Source organism: Pogoniulus pusillus, chromosome 14 (genome assembly GCF_015220805.1).
Source record: "Pogoniulus pusillus isolate bPogPus1 chromosome 14, bPogPus1.pri, whole genome shotgun sequence".
Classification (NCBI taxonomy): Eukaryota; Metazoa; Chordata; class Aves; order Piciformes; family Lybiidae; genus Pogoniulus; species Pogoniulus pusillus.
Window position 1 is genome coordinate 11,603,236 of NC_087277.1, and position 22,246 is coordinate 11,625,481.

The window sequence follows — 22,246 nt, forward strand, 5'->3', positions numbered from 1 at the left end:
AACCAGCTGGTACTACTAGATACAGCCAGTCCCAATGAACTTCATTTTAGCCTTTTTATTAGCTTATAAATGTGATAGGGTTGATGGATACCACATAATGGAACACTTTCCACTCTTCTCTCCCCACCTCCTCCCACTCTGAAAAGTCTGACATTCATAAATTGAGGAGGTCAGTAATTTGCATCCAGCTGAGTGACTGTCTGGCTTTAATGAGATGATTTGTAATCATAAGCACTGCACTGCAGTGGTGTCTGGTACAGAAGGAAGAGGAGCACGTCTGCATGCTCCAGGTAAAATGAGGGATAGATGATGGGAGGGATGAATAGGACATGAATCAGAAAAAAAAAAGCAAGGCTGGAATAACATAAGGAGCTCCATTAAATGTAATACAATAATATTGGCCTGGTTAACATAAGACGAACCAGTGGCTGGCTGATGCAAGCCAGTGAAACTCCAGTTACATAGGTCAGGCAGGCAGCACGCAGCAATGCTCTTAACCAGAGCTCTTTAGAGTAGCTGAAAATAACAGATTAGGGTTTGCCAGCTTTAAGCTTTTAGTGTCCTTATTGCACAATTCTGCATCCTTCTCCCACTCCTTATATAACAAAAAAAACAAAACCAAAAAAAACCCACCAAAACTTCCACACAAGGAAGATGCTTCAGGGACTAAAGACATTATACATTCCATAGTTGGCACATTCTGTGTATGTTCATCCTGTCTTCATTAAAAAAATTGATTTGATGCATTTTTCACTGGCTGGCTCTTCTTATTTCAGTCATACAAAGCAGTAGCAACTTCCTGCAGGTCTCAGGCAGACAGGTAAGAAAGAGAGATGGAGACTACTAATCCCTTCACTGGGAGAAAGACTCGGAAGAGAATCCTTCTGAGAGGAGATTTTTAATTCCTTGGCTTTGATAAAATCTTAATTTGGCATCTGTTTCTGATCAGACCACCATGAATATCACCATAGGCACAGATCTATAGCAAGCCAGGCTGCAATAACTCTCCTGCACCCAGAGATACTTTCTCTGGCTGGTGGTGAGAATTGCACACCTTCCAAAGACTCTTTCCCTTGTCTCCAGGGCTTCTGTCCTCTGTAGTAGCGATTCTCTGAGACTGTCATGCAATATTGCTTCTTTTAGGAATTCCAGCTGTGGAGGACTATATTTCTCTAACCACATCTCCAGCTGTCTTGAGTTACTCTGCAGCAGCACAGCTGGACCAGTGTAGCTTTTCTTACGGCTGAAGTTAAATAATTGCATCAGCTTTAAGGCTGCTGTTTTTTTAATTCATTAACTACTTCGCAATACAAAGAAACAAACAGACAAGAGTGCAAACTGATCTGTTCTACTACAAACTCCTTCCAAGGGTAAGACACTGAAATAAGGCAGAAGAGTTGCTGGTTTGCCCTAACTCGTGCTGTCTCCCTGTGCAGTTTTTAATAAACAATATCATTTATCATTTAAATCCATTTACAAGGAGTGATATCTACAGAATAGCCTGCAGTCAGGACAGTTTGTGAGAAAACAGCTATACCATCACAGGGACCCCTCCCTTCCTTCTTTTGCCAGTTCATATCAGGTGATACTCAGCTCTAGTTCACCTCATCTTTTCCAGTCATGACCTCAGATCCCCTCTTCATCTTCCTTCCTACCAGGCAACAAAGAGCTTTTCTCTCCCTCTCCTGAGCTTGTTCTGCAGAACTTCGTGTGCTTCTTCCCTGCAGATGTTTCTAACTCTGCAACATAATCCCTTCCTCTTCCCTGGAGAGACGTGTTACCTCTATGTTAAGTACGAGAAATTCAAGTTACAAAGAAGTGTGGGTGACCTTCAGAAATCACACTAGTAATCATTTCTCAACCAGATTTTTAGTTACAACAGAAAAAGAACAATAAGTCTACCCAGCAAGCCACAATAGTCTACCTTGGGACAGGAGATGCATTCAGTCACCCTAGGGGTAAAATGAATGTCCTTATAGATGGCTCTTTTTGAGAAGAGTCCTATTCAGGAAGGAAGTCTCCCAACTTCTCTACCTTTTCCAGGCAATAATTCTATCTAGCTCCACCAGCAGGTCTGTGAGCTAGCAGAGGGACCAATTGTATTGCCAGGTTCTTAAAAAATACCCATCTACTGTGCTATTGAAGTAGCATATCACCTGTCAGAAAGAAATTAGTTGGGTATAGTCTTAATGTTAAGAAGAACATAGATAGACCAGATTGAATAGAAGGTCATAACGAGAGAAATTAATTTTCATTGTTCCTCTAATGTACACAGTCTCCTCTTTGTCTAAGGAGTACCCCACAAATGATCACCTCTCATCCAGCAGTGTGCTTTAGCGCAGACATTCAGGCTAAGAAAAACCTTGAAACATTAATTGGTGCTGGTTTATTATTTTCCCAATCATGTTCCCTTGACTTCACTCGTTCTGTCCCTTTGATCAATAGCAAATGTCACCCAGCATGAGATTCAGATTGATTTAGAATGCTTGTTAGTTCCAACTTCTAAATCTTTGCTGAGCTTTCTCTCTTTGATGTTGGCACTGGATAAGGTCCTAAACTGGGTTTTTTAAGGGAACACAACAACTGAGGAGTTCAGAATGCTTAGAGCTCCCTGGTCCCTGCTGAAAATCACAGACAGGAGTAAAAGAAACTTACTTGCTTTCAATTATAAGATTCTCAAGCACTTTCAGGTGCACATAACTGCTTTATGGGGTTTTCAGAGGTGCCTTTCAGAAGTTGTGTGCTTAGGCATATTTGAAAATCCTATTAGAAGACATTCAGCATCTTTATGTGCCTGAATTCCTTTAAAACCTGACTCAGCATACTGTAATACTCTTCAGTGTATGTGAGAGCAGGCACTCAGTGAATGACTGATGCTGTATGAATGTGTGGAACAGAAGCCAAATCCCAAAAGCAAGATTCATATATTACAGTCATATAACCCAGCCACTTGTTTCCTCACTGGTTGTCACAGCAAAGCTGTCGTTTTGTAGTTCAGGAGTTTTTATCACATCCTTATGCTTGATACATACTCTGGGTGGAGGAGAAAAGATTCATGAGGTAAATGGAAGTGTGATTTGGAAAATGCATCATGTCAGGTAAGCAAAACGCTCCCAGCAGCAGGCTTTGTCTGTTTGGATATGAGGAGAGGATAGCTGGAGTTCCTCCCTCACATAATTTAAGATACATTAACATTTTTTCAGGAAAAATTCTAAGTCTGAATTCAGTTTACATAAATAGAAGCTGCAAAAGCAAAGTCTAAAACATCTTTATCCCATTCTTGCAGGCTTCTGGATAAAGGATATTTCTGATCATGAATTATAATGGTGGAAAATATTGACTAATTCAATTAGACCAAGAGTAGGAGACAGACAGACAGACAGATGTATATTTCCAAGGAAGTATATCCTGTTTCCCATGACAGGCAGCTCTCTTATTAAAATTATCCCAGTATATACATTCTCTATTCAAGCATGAAGTGCTCATTACAAGTCTCTACATAAATAATGCACACTTAAAATGTTTCCCTGTGCCATAAATATTGACCTTGGTTAATAATTGACTATAGGATTATATATCTGCTCCCCTCAGACACTACTGACTGAGGGTCTTGATTCTTCCCATCAAATTTCTCTTCTTTCACTTTTGGAGAAGACATCATATTAATGTCATCAATATAACAATGACACAAGTTTGGACTGGAGTGTATAATAACTTAGTTCTCCTCCCAGTTCTTGCTTAGTGTCCCCAGTAATTTCTTTGGAAAGTGTGAAGAAAAAATCTTTACAATTCATTTTTAATTGAACCTGTGATTTCTCTGGAGGTGTCTACTGTGGTTCTATTATTTTTTTTCCTTGAACCTTTAGTTATGCCTTTTTAAATTTCTTCTTTTTCCTCCCAGAATCATACAGAATCACAAAATGTTAGGGGTTCAAAGTGACCTCAAAAGATTATTTAGTCTAACTCCCCTGCCAGAACAGGATCACCTAAAGCAGGTCACACAGAAATGCATCCAAGAGGTTGTCTTCAGTGAAAGAGACTCCACAACCTCTTTGGGCAGCCTGCTCCCTGTTACTCTCATAGTAAAAATAGTTTTTCCTTATGTTCACATAGAAACTCCTATGCTCCAGCTTTCACCTATTGCCCCTTGTCCTATCATTAGGCATCACTGAGATGAGCCTGGCTCCATCCTTCTGGCACTCATTCTTCAATATTTATAAACATTAATGAGATCACCCTTCAGTCTCTTCCAAGCTAAAGAAACCCAGCTCCCTCAGCCTTTCCTCATAAGGGAGATACTCAACTCCATCATCTTTGTGACTCTGCAATGGCTTGTTCAAGCAGTTCTTTGTCCTTATTGAACTGAGGGACTCCACTAGATACAGGCCTCCAATTAGACTCTGTCCAGTGGACCACAACTCTCTGACATATTTCCTTAAACTAGTTCACACTATCCTATCATCCAGATCATGATTCCTCAGTTTAGCTGCAAGAATGCTGTGGGAAGCTGTCAGATGCTTTCCTGAGATTGAGATAAACTACAACTACTACACTACCATAATCAATCCACCTGGTTATGTCCTCATTAAAGACTATCAAGTCAGTTAAACATGGCTTCCCCTTGGTAGAACCATATTGACTGCTCCCAATGACCTTATCCTTGATACACCTAGAGTCAGCTCTGAGGATAAGTTGCTCCATCCCCTTTCCAAATGTGGAGGTGAGACTGGCTGGTCTGTAGTTATCCAGGTCCTCCTTCTTGCCCCTTTTGAAGACTTGAATGGCATTTGCTTTCCTTCAGTCCTCAGGCACCTCCCCTGTTCCCCATGACTTACCAAAGATGATTGAGAGTGGCTTAGCAATGACTTCTGCCAGCTTCTTCATCACCCACAGGACCCATGGATTAATGGACCTCCAGATCTTATAACTGATCTCTAACTCAGTCCTCGTCCACCAAGGCAAACTTGTCATTCATCCTGACTTGCTCTGGGGCCTTAGGGGTATGGGGCTCCTGAGGACAGTCTTCAGCTGTATAGACAAAGAAAGCATTCAGTAACTCTGCCTTCTTTACATCCTGTGTCACCAGGGCACTCACCTCCTTCAGCAGTGGGTCTACATTTCCTCTACTGTTAGTTTTGTCTGCAATGTATTAAAGAAGTATTATTTTTCAATAAAACATCTATCAGTCATTTTGTGAAGCTGGGTCATGAAAAGTATTTCAAAAGAGCAGAATATAAGCTAATTTTTGCTTCATGCCTGGTATATGAATCTTCCCAGCTTCACACTTGATAAATCTGCACAGCCTGTACTGAGCATTTGCAATATTCTGCAGATTCATGAAGGAAGAAAATCTGAATGCTAGGAAAATGGTGTCTGGCAGGATTATGGTTTAGAATGCCTACTGTAGCCCTAACTCCTGTATAGCTTCTACCTCTGCAGGTTCCTAATCTGCAACCAAAGCTGAACATACAGGAAAAATGACTCATACCTCATATCCCAACATACCTTACATATCTAGAATGAGGTCCCTGTAGAGATTTGTCTAGGCCTTGTACATTGGATGAAAACTGCACACTAAGACAAAGTGTGCTGAATAGCCTATCTGTTGTATTCAGGTACCAGAGAGAAGTGAGAAAAGGCTTTGATTGTGACAACATTACAAAAAATCATCAGGATGTTTTGTTGTGTAAGTTCTGATAGGACTTTCTTCTTTTGGACATTCAACAAATATGTGTCACTAAAATGCTGTCATTGTTTCTGTAGGTCCAAATTTTTCCTTTTCCTCTGGTGACACACTTATATCCACTCCATGTGGGAGCTGAAAACATTCTGTCTCCTCTTTTACTCTCAGCTTTTTCAATTCCTAGCCCAATGGCTCCTTGCTTTGAAAGAGAGCTATGGAGGATGCTGTCCAAAAAGCAGCATCTATTTATGGAGACAGTGAATACATGACTTGGGAGATGGTGACCAAAATGTCCAGCATTGTTTGTGAGTCCTTGAGGATCAATGAAAAGAACAGAATTGCAACTGTAAATAGCTTATTACAAACACCTAATTTCTATGCTTGGAATTCAGGGCTCTGTCGGGACCATAAAGTTAATCCTCATTGCCTGTTGGACCTTGGACACAAGGCTCCTTTGCCAAAGGTCACTCAATTCTTAGTGGTGGCATCAGTGGTGATTTGTTTCAGCTCTGTGCATAAACATTTGCTGTGCTTGGTTACCAGTTGAGATTGCACAAAGGACATTGGAAAGTAGTGCCATAACCCCTTCATAGCTAAGAATTTCACTTCAAGAAAAGGCCTACAAAAAGACCTAGGTACTAAAACTCACATATCCTGGGACAGTTAATTGAAAAAGAATGCCTTAAAGGTTTTCTCTTGGACTAATATTCAAAATCATTGGTGAAGGAATTATGACAATTTGTAAGCATAACTAAGGCTTGATGTGGTAAAATATGTTTTGCACCCAGTAACTACTGGTTTTATTTTTTACTATGTCAAGAATGATGATGTTTTTGCAATATTTTTTCAAGGATTTTGGATCTTTATTCTATGTTTAGAATATTTAGAAATGCCTAAAGAGGCTAACCTAAGCTAGGGTTGTTTTTTTTTTTGGCACAGATTTGCACAGATGTGACACTCCCAAAGACAAAAGCCATGCTGTGACTCAGTTTGGATCACTATTTTCATTACTTTTCAAGATGTGTTCCTTCCTCTGGACCAGAAATTTCACAACCTATAAAGTGCTTTATGATCTCTGGTGGTGATGTCTTGACGTGTAAAAGAAATGAACCAGTACCTCACTTTTACCACTCTCCTATAGATCATCACTTGTACTGGAAACAAAGTTCATCGTGATTCTGTGGACCATTTCTGAGTCTTTCACTTTGGCAAGCATAAAACATAGCCCCTAAGGGAATAAAATGATGTAGACGTATCCTCCTGAATTAAACTCCCATGTCATTACCACCATAATCTATTGATAAGGCATTTAGCTCCCTAGTGTTGTCAGTTACATTTTGTCATAGGTATCAAAAACCCCTAAATCAACACAAATCCAAAAATAAACAAAACCCACCACCAACCAACCAACCAAAACTCACAAACAAATGAAGAGAAAACCAAACCCTAACCAACCAATAAACCAACTTTAAAAAATACCAAAAACAACAAAAGGGCAGAAACTCTGAGCTGGGTTACTGGAACAGATTAAATAGAAGTATAAATTTAGCAGTGTCTAACTGCACAATTACTATGCTCTGCTTTTATAGCAAAGATGAGATGGCTTGTCCCATACCTCCATTCTCTAAGGGTACAAAATCAACCAAAGTCTGTCTCAAGACTCAGTGGAAAGGAACACTTTAAAGGTAGTCATGTGGCTCCCAGAGGTACTACACATGCATGATTTGTGCTGGCCAGCAAGGGAGTTGGTCTAACACAAACTCACTTGCCAAAGGACACTCTTTCTCTGGACTGCTGGGATCCTCTACCTTGGGCTGTGCAAAAATGGGTTGATATTAATACAATTGCTATTTCTTAATAAATAACAAGAAAATGTACACATCTACACAGATCTGTTGTGAAGCCCAAGTGTTAGCAGCCTTCCCCAAGGTTGACGATGCCAGTAAGAGTTTCGCAGCAGAACAGGTGTTTTCATGTTCAGCTTAACCCATACCATCAACATAACACCAAATGGGAAATAGATGAAAATCTCAACTGCCTTTTTCTATCAGCAGTGTCCCCTGTTGTGTGACAGACACTTAGCAGACAATTTTGCAATTGTCCCTGTGCAAGGTACCAGGTGCAGCCCCATGCTAGTTGGTACAAAGCAAAACCACACACCACATGTGTATATTCACTCATGCGAGTGAGCAGACCTCTTCTGACACCCCTAGGATCCAAATCAGAGAAGAGGGCTGCCTGTGAAAGTCTTTTGTTGTAACAGTGACCTAAACCAGTCTATCTGAGCTGCAGTTGGTAGCTGTGAACAGTACTGCCCACTCTCTGGGGCTGCGAGTGAGAAGGCAGAGTTGGACTCCTGCAGCTTTTTCCAAAATGGGCAACAGAGAGAAGTTGCTTTTCCTCATCTTCACTGTTCTCCCTCCCTCTCCTTTGGTCTGTGAGCTGAAGAAGGCCTGTCTCATCCTGCTTGTATGTGCAATGCCCTGAAAAATATGGTCCTGATGTCATCTGTGGTTTCCAGGCTTTATTGCAGGACATAAAAACAATGGGCTTTTTATTACCCTGAGATTCTGTTTGAATTTTCCCTCAACAGTTCTGACTCCAGGCTTGCTGAAAGAGGCTTGCACAGTAATTAAAAGATTGTTAATATTGCTAATGATGTTCAGAGCATAATTCCACATCAAAACACTGCTGGGCTTCTGGGGTTATTTAAACATCCGAGTTTTATCCCACTTCAAATTCAGACCCTGATCGTCTCCACCACAGTGGATCAAACCAAGGGCCTGAGTCCAACTATGCTTTAAATGAAGCTCCAGACTGTATAGCTTCAAGTCATCTTCCTATGCACAAAACTGCATGCTTTACCACTTTGTATAACAGTACTTGGTCAAGTGTTGCTGTGCTGTATAATACAAAAATGCAATAGAATGAAGTTCCCCAGCTGGATTATAATCTATGTTTGTTGTAGACCCAAAATTTTCATACCCTGGAGATAAAGCTGGTAAATCCCACTTCCCAGCAGAAATTTATCCCAAGCAGGGCTAAGAAAGACATTCACACCATAATCCAAAACATGCTTCTCACCAGAGACCTCCATCACATTTCTACATACTGGAGTACCACTTTGTCTGCTTTTCCCCTCTTTCAGAGACAGGATATCCAACTTCTGCCTCTTAAAGTCAAGTTAAAATTGTTTTGCCCACCTGGAGTAGATTTGAAAAAAAAGCTAATCTGATTTTCACAAAAGCTCAGCTCCTGTTTTGGCACAGAGCTAATTGGCTACAAGTCATAAGGAGTGTGTATGCTGAGTACTGACCTCTTTCAGAATCTGTCACAGTGGGAGCTGCTAAATGGTGAGCACTTAGGAAAATCTGTCTGCACAGCAACAATATTAGCTCAGTTTTGCGCCTGGTACTTAGCACCAGTGTGGGCCTGAATATAGTCCTTCATGGTTAAAACCAGAGGTTTTGTCAGTGAAAATGTGAGATTGGAGTCTATGTTTTTTAATCAGGTGTGGTAAAACCGTAGGAAGTTTTTTGCATTGCTGCTCTAACAAGTGGGATACTTCTTGTCTCTCTCCTCTCTGTTCTCTCAACCTTGGTTCTTTTTGATACAGGAGAAACATTTCTTGGCACTCCATTTAGCCCTGATGAGATTGGAAGAGTTAACTGTATTGCAGTTTCACTGCATTTATCCTGTCGAGCTAGTGTGAGAATGAACTCAGGTGTGCTGGAAAGCATGTACCTAGGGCACTGAGAAAGAAGTTCTACTAAGCTCCAAACATGTAATTTGTAACAAGTCTCCCAGCTAGGCATACTCTGCAAGTCCTTCCCATCTAATAAAGGAAGAACAAGAGCTATCTTTCCTGTGTGGAAACTGGCACAGCATGGCAGCAAGAGGTTGTTCCCAAAGACTGGTCTCAAAAGTAGTTTATCTGTGCTATGGTCAACGTATCATCCTTCTCATACTTTCTGAGCTGGTTTTTGAGAATGATGAATTATAGTCATCACCACACTCGATTCATTTTACTCAGCTGGTTCTTGTAGCACGTTTGTACCAAATGTCCTCTAACAGCTGATAAATCATCCCTGAGTGGCTGCTGAGGCACTGGCAGTGACAGACACTGGACTGATGACAGGAATGTGTTACACCATGTCTCTTGTCCTCTCTTTCCAGAAAGATTTTTGTGACCTTTGGTGGCATTTGCAAGTAGCCATTTTATCCTGATGTTCCATTGCTTTATTGATCTCTGTGTAGGATTAATCTTAGACAAACAGGCCATATAATTTATGTAAACTCTGCAGGTAATTAAATTCCCTCCAGAAAAGGTCAGGGCAGAATATATAAGATTACATTTGAATAGAAATTACAGTTAGAAATTAAGGAAAAAAGGAGGGAAAGGAAGAAATTTGGAGCTTGTCATATCAATTATGGCGTAACTAAGAGAAGAAGTTATTTCTCAAGGGCTAAGACTTAGTCTTCATCAGCTGCACAAACAATTCAGAAGTGTTTGTCCATAATGACTTACAAATGATTTAAAGAAATAGTTGTAATGGCTATTGAATGAAAACATCTTTTTCAAAGAGAGCTGAGACTTTCCTTCCTTAAATGCTCAAGTTCTGAATGTGCAAACTTGTCTTTGCAATTGGCCGTGATTATAGAGTATTCACTCTTCCTTCACCAAGATCTCAAGGCTCATGGAGAGCACTGTTTGTCTGTGTACCTTCCAATTTCACAGATCTTTGGATTTTAGTGTTCAGGCTCATCTTCTACAAAAAATACTAATTCTTGGGAGCCAAGCTGAGGTGGTCATATGAACACGTGTATTCTGGGCAAGCATGCTGAACAACACAAATTGTCTTATGATAAAAGAAGATGCTTTGACTACTGTTTTTTTTACTATCAGAATACAGTGCTGTGTTTGGGAAAAGCTTGCATAATTTGTGGTGTTCAGCTGATTAAATGGTCTCTGATTGGATACAAGAGAGGACTCTTACAAAGCTGAGTGAGGACTCAGGCTGGGGATGGAGATGTTCAGTGGATGAAATCCTTTAAGTAACCCAATCTACTGGGATGATTTGAGCAAATGTCACAGTCATCTTCCCCTGCAACTGAGAGGAATATACATTCACAGAGATAGCTGAAGTATAAATAGCTCTCAGTTACAGAAGAGCATAGTGGTAGGATTTTTCAAAGAATTGATGCTGTCTTTTTCCTCTCTCTCACTGATCTTCCCTTCCCTTCCCTTCCCTTCCCTTCCCTTCCCTTCCCTTCCCTTCCCTTCCCTTCCCTTCCCTTCCCTTCCCTTCCCTTCCCTTCCCTTCCCTTCCCTTCCCTTCCCTTCCCTTCCCTTCCCTTCCCTTCCCTTCCCTTCCCTTCCCTTCCCTTCCCTTCCCTTCCCTTCCCTTCCCTTCCCTTCCCTTCCCTTCCCTTCCCTTCCCTTCCCTTCCCTTCCCTTCCCTTCCCTTCCCTTCCCTTCCCTTCCCTTCCCTTCCCTTCCCTTCCCTTCCCTTCCCTTCCCTTCCCTTCCCTTCCCTTCCCTTCCCTTCCCTTCCCTTCCCTTCCCTTCCCTTCCCTTCCCTTCCCTTCCCTTCCCTTCCCTTCCCTTCCCTTCCCTTCCCTTCCCTTCCCTTCCCTTCCCTTCCCTTCCCTTCCCTTCCCTTCCCTTCCCTTCCCTTCCCTTCCCTTCCCTTCCCTTCCCTTCCCTTCCCTTCCCTTCCCTTCCCTTCCCTTCCCTTCCCTTCCCTTCCCTTCCCTTCCCTTCCCTTCCCTTCCCTTCCCTCCCCTCCCCTCCCCTCCCCTCCCCTCCCCTCCCCTCCCCTCCCCTCCCCTCCCCTCCCCTCCCCTCCCCTCCCCTCCCCTCCCCTCCCCTCCCCTCCCCTCCCCTCCCCTCCCCTCCCCTCCTCTCTCATTTTTGCAGTTATATTCTCAGCTCCCCATGGGTGTTTTATTGCAGCACTACAGCCACTATAGCATTCAGCGACAAGGGAATTTGGATGTTAGAGTCTGACACTGAGGGGTCAGGTGGCACCATGTTTGCTGTGCTGAATATACTTCAGTAGCCTCCTCTAACACAGCAGACTCCATCTGGATGCTTATATTTCAAAAACTAGCATTTGCAGAAACAGGAGTCCAAATCTGCTATCATAATGATCTGCAAAAGCAGCTGCTCTTATGCCTGTCTAGTCAAACTACACCAAGCTGCTGAACCTTTTGAGGTTTGCCCATCACTGATAATTAATGTCTGACTTTGATAAAGCTGACATTTGGTTTATAAAGGCAGACTAATAAGCTTTGAGAAGACTTAGAAATCCTATTGAGTAATGTATTGCATTACAAATATTAAAAATTACTGTCAGAATTAACATAATCTACTGCTGGGCATGTGAGTATGTTAAGCCAGTTGGAAGCATGACCTCTTCTTAATATACTTTGTAAGTGATCTGGCAAAACTGTGACACTTGTTAAGAAAACTATTTTCTTACAGATCTGTAAAAATGTAAGATACAGAGAGTGTAGATTTTCAGGGCATTAAACATTTCTTCCACCAGCTTCCCTGTTAAACGAATGTCCACTGTATTTAATGAGTAGCCCAGTGTTATATGTGCTTTAGGCAACTGATTTCGTATGGGCTTTCTTCTCTGACTGTCCATTTTTGAGGCAGATGTTGTCTTTATGGTTAAAGAGGTTTGGGCCTCCCTCTGTGATATTTAAAGGGACCTAAAGCCTACTAATTTTAATTTTAGCGTCTGCAGCTTGCAAGTAGTAGGATTTACTGACCTTGAGATGACATGCATGAAAAGACAAGGCATGATGGGGACTTTGTTCCATCGCCTTGCCTTTTTGTTGGACAGTGGTTCTGATGTTCAACTGAATCTTTTAGGTGTTTCTTTTCTCTCCCCTGTTTTGTGGATGGACATAGAATCATAGAATCAACCAGGTTGGAAGAGACCTCTAAGATCATCCAGACCAGCCTATCACCCAGCTCTGTCCAATCAACTAGACCATGGCACTAAGTGCCTCATCCAGTCTTTTTTTGAACACCTCCAGGGACAGCAATGCCACCACCTCCCTGGGCAGCCCATTCCAATGGCAGATCACTCTCTCTGGGAAGAACTTTCTCCTAATCATTTGGAGGACAGGGATGCAGTAGATAACATACCAGTCACACAACAGTAAGAGAAAGAGGAAGAAGGGAGAAATAAGATTAAGTGAAATATGCTTTCTGCTGTCTTTGTGCTCTCCTGATGAAGAATCAAATGTTTGCTTGTAATTTCCAGTCTGATTGGGAAAACAGCATTGGAGCTGATAAAATATTAATGGTAAACTTTATCCCTCCTCCTACTGGCTAAAGCATTTTTTGGCTTTTGATATCTCTTTCAAGCAGAATCTTTTCCTTCCTGCCCCATTTCTACTCCTTGCCTTCCCTGAGCATTGAAGTCCCCCCCTTTTTTTTTTTTTTTTAAATTAGAGGGTTGTGATTATTACTGGCCTCTTAATTAAATATTCTGAGTGTCTCACTATGCCTTAAAGGGGTCAAAGGTCAATTTCCCACTTCTTTATCTTCTGAAATGTCTGCTGAGAAGTGTAGGAGTGGTGCATCCCATGTTCTCCTGATCAGACAGCAGAAAACACATCAAGAACCCTATTGGATGTGTGAGAAGTCAGGAAAAAAACAGCCTAAGGAGCAGAGCAAGTAGAGGGACTAATGAGGAATGGCAAAGTCACAGAAAGATGGAGTTCTTAGCTTCTTGTGAGTGTATATTGATTTCACCAAATTATACTGGATGAAAACAATTTTGGGCAGAGTTTTAAAATGTCAGCACACATGTGTACACATCCACATTTTGGGGGAAAAATCCAGTCTGTTCTAGCTGAACAGCATTTCCCTCATGCTTTTTTTTTTTTTCCCCCACAGATGAGCTACTGAAGAGGGGAGTTGAAGGTGTGCATCTCTTTTTTGATGTCCTGGATATGGCAGATCTGAATTCCCCAAATGTGCTGGGTTGACTTAGTGGCCATCTGTCTGAATTGGCTGTGTTGTCCCTGGCTCAAATGACCACCCAGGCTGAACTCTGCAGAGGGGGGGCTGCCAAGCTGCGGTTAGTTGCTTCCCCAAATAGCTCTAAAGTGTGGCTTGGTGTGTGCTTCAAGTAAAATTATGCTACTGTTCAGTCCTCCACTTGATTAAAATATATCTTTCAGCATTTAAGGGTGGGCAGTGACTTCCTGGGATTAGAAAGGGAAGTGAACTGGCTGGAAGGCAGCAAGTAAAGATATTGTTTACAAGTAGTGGAAGGGCAAAGTAGCATGCACTGCTGGGGCTTGGCCACATTACTCAACTCCAGTTAAAGATCTGCTACATTCACTCCAAGTCCCATTTTCTTTCTTAATAGTACACACAGGGACGCTTTTATGAGAAGTGTGATTCATCCACTGTGGTATTTCAGATAAATTTCAGGAGAGCAGGGCTCCCTTGTGCTGACAGTGTGACCATTTGCCCCAGGACAAATGTCCTTATGGCCTGTCAAGCTGACTGAACACAGACTTCTTAAGATTTGGAGTTTTTCAACATGTAAGATTTCACTTGGCATAGCGATTTTCATCCCATAACAAATGTTTTAAACAGCTTTGGAAGTTCTTGCTTTCTAGTGATTCCAGCAGGGTGTTGCACTCATTGGGCTCCAGCTGCTGACAGAGAAGCTCTGTTAAGGGATGCTCATCAAGGAGAGGCTTCATCACGCACAGAAAGCGCAGGTGTTACAAACTCAGATGTACAGTCACTGCTTAACAGGTCTGTGTGAAAAATAAGCAAGGACATTCAGGTGCCACTTCACTAGTTTATAGAAATGGGCAACTTGGCTGTTTTGAAGGCATGAGGGTTGTTGTGGCTGTCAACGAGAGGAGACTCTTTGTTTCTGTTACAAAAAGAAATAATTTGATAAAACAAACTTATTTTAAGCCTTTTAATAAACAATTGTTTAAAGCAGTCAAAACATTGGTTTCCTGAAAAAGCCAATAACTGATTTAACATTTTTTTATGGATACATGTGTGTATGGCTTAGAATATGAAAAGTGTTTATGACCTCCAGAGCCATTGGAGTGTAACATCTCTCACAAGCAGAGGTAGAGATTTCTGTGTTTTGGCCCAGACTGATACAGCCTTCTTTTCTGACAGTAGCAAATTATATCATTCCCTTTCCTCTCTCTCTTTCTCTTTTCCCCCCCTGTTTGTCAGATGAGGAGGATAAGTCTCAGATGCACTGGGATCTAAACATTTTTTTTCTAAAGCACCTAAAGATCCTTGAATGGAAATATAGTATCCATATATATGTAATCCATATGAAGTTTTGTGCCTTCATCCTTTTCTGGCTCAGTATATTTGCATCTTAATTGAAATAAAACCAGGAACATCTCAGGTGAAAATAAAGAAATAAGGAAGTAAGTCAGTCTGGGGCTGAGTTTGAACTAGGGTACCTCTTGTTCTTTTTTCAGTCCTCATGAGTACTATACCATACCTACTTTTTTATTCTGAATATTGAGAAATTCAGCACCTGATATTCATGGTCAGAGAGGAAGAAACTCAAAGACCATGTTTAAAAAGTGTAAAGTAGTTATTATTCTGAAGAAAGAGTTTATTTTGACGACAGTGACTTCCGTAGTATTCACATTCCTCCCCTGATCTCATCAGGGTGCCAAATGAACTATCCACACAGGACCTGAACTATCTGGGTCCAATATTAATGAGAAAAGGGACGTGCTAATTGTAGCAAATGGTTAAGATACCAGCGCTTCAAAGACAGTTCAGTAGGCACAGACTGAGCCTCGTTCTGCACACTTTTTCACCAGATCATTCATCATCTTCTGAGCATAAATTCTGCATGGAGACACAGAAGTTTCACTGCAGAAGTTAGTTTTGCCTTTTGCAAGGGACACTGTGACCTGTTGTTATCCTCTTATGGGTGGCAGACTGAATGGCTATTGGGACTATCTTACCAACTGCTGGTTTGAGTTTATTTTGCAGCAAGAAAGTGAGTCAGGTCTAGCCTGGAGCACTGGAGATTTTCAGGTTTTGCTGTGAGCCACTCTCCTTTAGCTCAGACTTGTTTTTTTGGGTTTGAGTTTTCTATTTAAACGTAGAGAAATATCTCTCAGCTAAATGTCACATTAGCTGTGTGATGCAGAGGTTACTCTGACATTCTGGTGGACATTACAGTGCATTTCTTGTTCTCTTAGATTTTCTATTAGATACTGCTCATTTTTTTTAATAGTCTGAAAAGTGTGATGATAGCTAAATGAACTTTTAAACTCTTGCTTAGGCACAGGATGGGTGCTGATAGTTCTCAGATGTGCAGGCCATTTCTCCTCTCTAACAGGTGCTGATAGAACATTCACTCCCTGATAATTTTGGGGAAAAAAACCTTTGGCTCTAAAGTCCTAGGAAGGACTGACACAAACTCTTTTTGTTGTAAGCTAGAAGGTCACCCCAACATTAGCACCAGTAACCCTTGTTTAGCCCACCTAAATGAGGCTTCTGTGAAGAAGTTTTCTGGTATGCTGTGCCTCCTTGAGCAGTTCCAGCAATGAAGACAAAAGGGTTATCATTGCTGACAGGCTTTGCAGGGATCTGAAAAGAGGAGTCACTTCGGAGCTCTTTGCTCAAGAGTTAACCAAGAGCTTTCTGCACAGACATTTCTTCCCAGAGAAGGAAGTAATGGATCAAATATTTCTAGGTTTAGGATTCTTTCAAATGAATCAATAACTCTCTGGGGTTTATCAGAAAAAAAATCATAGTTTCAGAGGGCACTATGAGGAGTGTCTGAGGGAGCTGGGGGTGTTCAATCTGGAGGAGAGGAGACCAAGGGGAGACCTCATCGCTCTCTACAGCTATCCAAAGGGAGGTTGGAGCAAGGAGGGGGGCAGCCACTTGGTGTTAAGCAACAGGACTAGAAGAAATGGTTTTAACCTGCTCCAAGGGAGATTCAGACTTGGTATTAGGAAGCATTTCTCCACAGAGACAGTTATCAAACATTGGAATGGTCTGCTCAGGGCAGTGGTGGAGTCACTGTCCCTGGAGGTGTTCAAGCAGAGTATGGACCTGGCACTTAGGGATATGGTTTAGTCTTGACCCTTCAGTGCTGGCTGGAGGGTTGGACTGGATGATCTTTGTGGTCCCTTCCAACCAGAAGTTTTCTGTGATTCTGTGATTTTGTTATTTTACATGTGGTTGTTTTATTAAGCAGGTATGTGAACTTTGGTCATCCTTTGTTACAAATGAAAATACTATGTGAAGAATGCTGTGATCTCAGGCGAGTTTGTGAGATAGCATCTCATGTTATTTGGACAGTTGTGTTTCCTGAGGTTTCTTAAAAGCCACAGCTATGATTACCCTCACTAAGAGTCCTTTCCTTTTCATTTATAGTAGTGCTCACTGTATTCCTTTTGCATTCTAGACTTACTAGATGTGGCAGTTTGCTTCGAATGCCTGTATATTGCACAGTTAAGAGTGAAATACTTGTTAACAGCTGGTTTATGTTTATTTGGTTTTGTTAGGAAATTAACAGTTGTGAGCTAATAGTATCCTGGTTCACAACTATCAGCTGTAACTCTGTCATCCCTTGCCCTCTGGAATTTAAACCTGTGATTTATATCTCTATGTTCAGTATTTTTATTCTTCTACAAATAGAGCTTAGTTCACATTATATAGCCTCTTCCACTGATCTCTGGACTGGGACACTTGCAATGTTACTAGTATTACATTTCACATCTAATCATCAGCCAGTTGAAACTGGGAGAAGAAAATGGTTCCATTATGTCACCTCATTCCTACTTCACTGGTCAATATCCCAGTTATAATAAAATTGGTTCAAAGCACAAAGACCTTCAATAACCTATGTTTCTCAGTTACCATAGAAGCCCTTGGCAAGTAATGATTGGAAATCTGAAAGAGATCCTGATCATTACTCTGAAGTTCAGTGTAACTCTGATTCATGGTCAAGATTGACTGGGAAAAAGGTGATGTGATAAAATGTACAAGAAACGGAACCTTTCCTATGTGATGGCTTCCCAGCACTTCCACAGCTTTCAGGATGAAACATGTCTCATAACAGATTTGCATCTGCAAAAGGTCATTTTCTGTCAAGTAACTCTGCTCATATACAAAGAGACCATTTCAGCCTCATTCCTTCAGTGGGTCTGTTCTGTGATCAATATCACAGTCTAGACCTGGATGACTGCAGAATCTGATTGCAGCTTAATTTCCCATAAGAGTAGCTAGACCTGCTGAAACAGCTTGAATATGCACCACTGAATAAGCAGGCTGAGCGACAAATGTCCTCACACCATATTAGGAAGCCCAATTAGCACAGCAGAGCGCATCTTGCTGTGTTATTTTTCTCCCAGTTGCATTTTGAAAGGATTAAGCTCTGGATCAGTCATTGGCAAGTAAAGGAAAATAACACTGGCAACCATCACTGAATAATTAATTCTAAGGAAACTATAGGGGTGCATGTTTGTCTTTAATTTTTCATCTATATAAGGTTTGCCTTAAATGCTTGAGCATATAAATGCTGGCAGTGTGTTTAACACTTAGTGACCATTAAGGACTTTAACCCGATTCTTTGATAGATTTAACTGAGACAGTGGAAAAAATTACCTTTCTTACTGGTCCTTGTCACACCCCCTGTCAGATGACTGTCCCCATAGAGTGGTTGGAGGCACACTTGATCTACAAAGTTTACAGCCTGCAGGCAAAGAGCACTGAAGAGAACAACAAGGTCATTATTAGATTTAATTGCATGCACTTACTAATGAGGATGGGTAGTTTCTTTTCAGGTGACAACTGCTTTCCATACTGCCAGTAGTGTCCCTCTCTGAATTGCTTGTGAATTTTCTCCTGAAAGGCTTCGCTTCAAGGCTCAGCTTAGGATTAGAGTGAGTCAGGGTCAGTTGATTTTAAAGTGCTTCATGGTTAGGTCTGTCCTTGTGTAGGTGCCAAAGGTGGCAGAGAATCAGAAGATAAAAAACTTGGGACTGGTAATTTCATCCACTGTCAAGGTTTAAACCACTGGTATATATGAGTCAACATCTTTAGGTTCCTAGAGACAGGTCTTGTTCTTGTTGCCAGGTGAAGTGACCTTGCCCTTGCAGAGCTGCTGCACTGAGGTTTTGCTGGCTGAAGGAAAGGTGTGATAAGGCTCTTTCTCCTAGACAAGCAGCCAGGAAAGGAAGACAAGAACAGAAGAGTGCCAGGGGATGTACTCTGATGATTCACCTAGGTTAGGTAATGCCTAAACTCCCATCAGCAGGAAATACAAGCTGAAGTTATGTCAGGACACATTTACCCAGCAGATGCACATCCCATTCCACCATGGAGACTCTTGGCTGAACTTACTTTTTGATTTCTGTTTTCTCTTCTTGTGCCAGCTACCTCCACTGAAAGTAACAAGAAGGAGATTTTCACATTATGCACATTTAATTTTTATGCTGACTTTTAAATAATTCAGCTCTGGAAGTGTCAGTGAAAACAAGAATAAATAAAGAGAATGGGTGTGATAAAGGAAGGGAAGTATTGAAGACAAAAGGCTAAGGTACCTCCCAGAAAGGGACCACTCATACAATGGGCCATTAAAACTTAGCTGAGTCGAGTGTATTGTTCTCCATTTGTATTCCCATAACATACTCTGTTAAGGAGGGTGTATGCAGCAAATGCATATTAATGATGCTGCACATTTGCATATTATAGATCCATAATACCAAGGGTGTAGTAAAAATCTTTATGAAAAGTGGTGACTATGCAGCAGTCAATTTTCTCTCTATCTCAACCATTTTAATACTTTTTTTTTCCACACAGATGCACACACACACACACACACACACAATCCCTACAATCGATAGCTATACTACATTAAGGGACTAATGACCTGCAAAATTCCATTTATAAAAGATGAAAGAATGTTAGATTTATATAGAGAAGCATCAAATTTTATCTTCCTCTGGAAGACTTCCAGTTCTTTGTTCCTTTTTTTTCTATTTTTTTTTTTAATGGCAACCTGCTGAACATGTTATTTCAATATTACATATATATATATTTAGTCCACCTCAGATTTAGTGCCAAGAGAAGAATTTAATTTTCAGAATACTTTGTGTGGCTAAGATACAAATTTCTGCAGCTCAACTCTTTGCAGTGAAAACTAGCTCCAATGTGGACCAACTATGGATTGTTAGTGGTCTTTAGCTGAGCAAGAGAAGATTTTGTTGTTATCTCAACATATCTGAACATATCTAACATGGGCCCTCATGTTAGAATGACATCAGCAACACAGTCTGAGAATAGGTTTCTGTTGGTCTAGATGCATAATTAAAACTTCCTTTACTGTGGATAATGCTTTGAACCAAGTCTTCTTAACTTGCTTCCTATCAGTGCAACCTAGTGCTCATGAATGATGTTACTGGGTGAAGTAGTCACAGAAATGTGATAAAGCAATCATAGAATCATAGAAACATAGCATCAACCAGGAAGAAACCTCCAAGATCATCCAGTCCAACCTAGCACCCAGCCCTGTCCAATCAACTAGACCATGGCACTAAGTGCCTCATCCCATCTTTTCTTGCACACCTCTAGGGACAGTGACTCCACCACCTCCCTGGGCAGCCCATTCCAATGCCAATCACTCTCTCTGGCAACAACTTCCTCCTAACATCCAGCCTAGAGCTCCCCTGGCACAACTTCAGACTGCGTCCCCCTTGTTCTATTGCTGGTTGCCTGGGAGAAGAGACCAACCCCCACCTGGCTACAGCCTCCCTTCAGGTAGTTGTAGACAGCAATGAGGTCACCCCTGAGCCTCTTTTTCTCCAGGCTGCACACCCCCAGCTCCCTCAGCCTCTCCTCACAGGGCTGTGTTCCAGGCCCCTCACCAGCTTTGTTAGCTTTCTCTGGACACATTCCGGTATCTCAAAGTCTCTCTTGAATTGAGGGGCCCAGAACTAACTGGACACAGTACTCAAGGTGTGGCCTGACCAGTGCTGAGTACAGAGGGGAGAATAACCTCCCTGGTCCTACTGGCCACACTGCTCCTGATACTGGCCACCTCGACACACTGCTGGCTCATGTTCAGCTACTGTCTTCCAGTATCCCCAGGTCCCTTTCTGCCAGCCTCTCTGTCCCCAGGCTGTAGTGCTGCTTGGGGTTGTTGTGGCCAAAGTGTAGAACCCTGCACTTGACCTTGTTAAATTTAATCCCATGAATGAAATAACCTGGCTAGTTATACTAGGATATAAGGAAAAGTCTTGGTTGCCACATGTCAGTCTTCATGAAAGAAAGTTTCCAGATATAAGAATGAAGATCTTGGACAAGATTCCTTCCAGCTTTGTTTCTGCTTTCAGGGAAATTGCATTGTATGCCACTGGAAACATTAAAAGTATTGTGTAAAAATAAAAATCCAAGGTCAGGCAGAGATTTCCACTCTATTTTGGATGAGTTCTTGTGCTCTGAGAAGCCAAAGAATGGCTTGTAATTGCTTCTCACTAGAGCAAAGTTCTGCCAAAACATGGGGAAAATGAACTTCAAGCTCATGGAACAAGAGATTGATTTTGAGAGGTCTAGCTGATTGAAAGAAGCTTCTGCCTCCGAAGACTGCACACATTTTGCCATCCACCAAATATTTATATGGACATTCCTGGAATGAAAATGACTTTATGTCATTATGTGGCCTGGACATGAAAAGTTTGTGAGTATGAGCTCATTCATAGGTGTACTGCCTGCCACTGCATAAAGACCTATATGTTTTTCACTGCTGTTCACATGTTTTCCCACTTACTGCAGTTGGAACTGGAGCATATGCTAGTCTGTAGAAATCAAATAATCTTTGAATACTTAAAAAGACTAAAGTAATTTAAATTCATCTTTGACCTTCTTGGTGTTCTCAGTGACACTTCCTCTAAGAACTGCAAATCAGAGATTTGTGAAAGCAGTTTTTCTTTCTGCAAGCACTATCTGACTTCAGGGACAGGATTTATACTTTCAGTTTATGCACAAATCATACAATCACAGAATGGCTTTGGTTCAGTAGTCCAAACTCCCTGCAATGAGCAAGGCCATTCTTCATTAGATCAGGTTACCCAGAGCTCTGCTGAGGCTGACCTTGGTTGTCTCCAAGGATGGGGTCTCAACTGTCTCCCTGGGCAACCTGTTCTAGTGTTCCACTACCCTCATGGTAAAGAACTTCTTCCTAACATCCAACCTAAATCTACTCTTCTCTAATTTAAAACCATTCCCTTTCATCCTACCACATCCTACCACTGTGTAAGCAGTCCCTCTTCAGCCTTCTTATAGGCCACCTTCAGGTACTGGAATGCTGCTCTTAGGTCTCCCCAGAGCCTTCTCCAGGCTGAATAACCCCAACTCCCTCAGCCTGTCTTAATAGCAGAGGTTTTTACAGCCCCCTAACCATTTTTGTGGCCCTCCTCTGGACCCGTTCCATCAGGTCCACATTCTTCCTGTGTTGAAGGCTCCAGAACTAGACACAGTACTAGACAGGTGAGGTCTTAGCAGAGCAAAGTGGC

The 22,246-nt window shown here is 41.6% G+C and overlaps 1 long non-coding RNA gene across 1 annotated transcript in view; it reads left to right on the top strand.

Annotated features, from left to right (window-relative positions):
- LOC135181042 (uncharacterized) overlaps positions 1-22,246 on the top strand; it is a 185,323-nt gene that overhangs the window by 141,391 nt on the left and 21,686 nt on the right. The window lies entirely within an intron of this gene.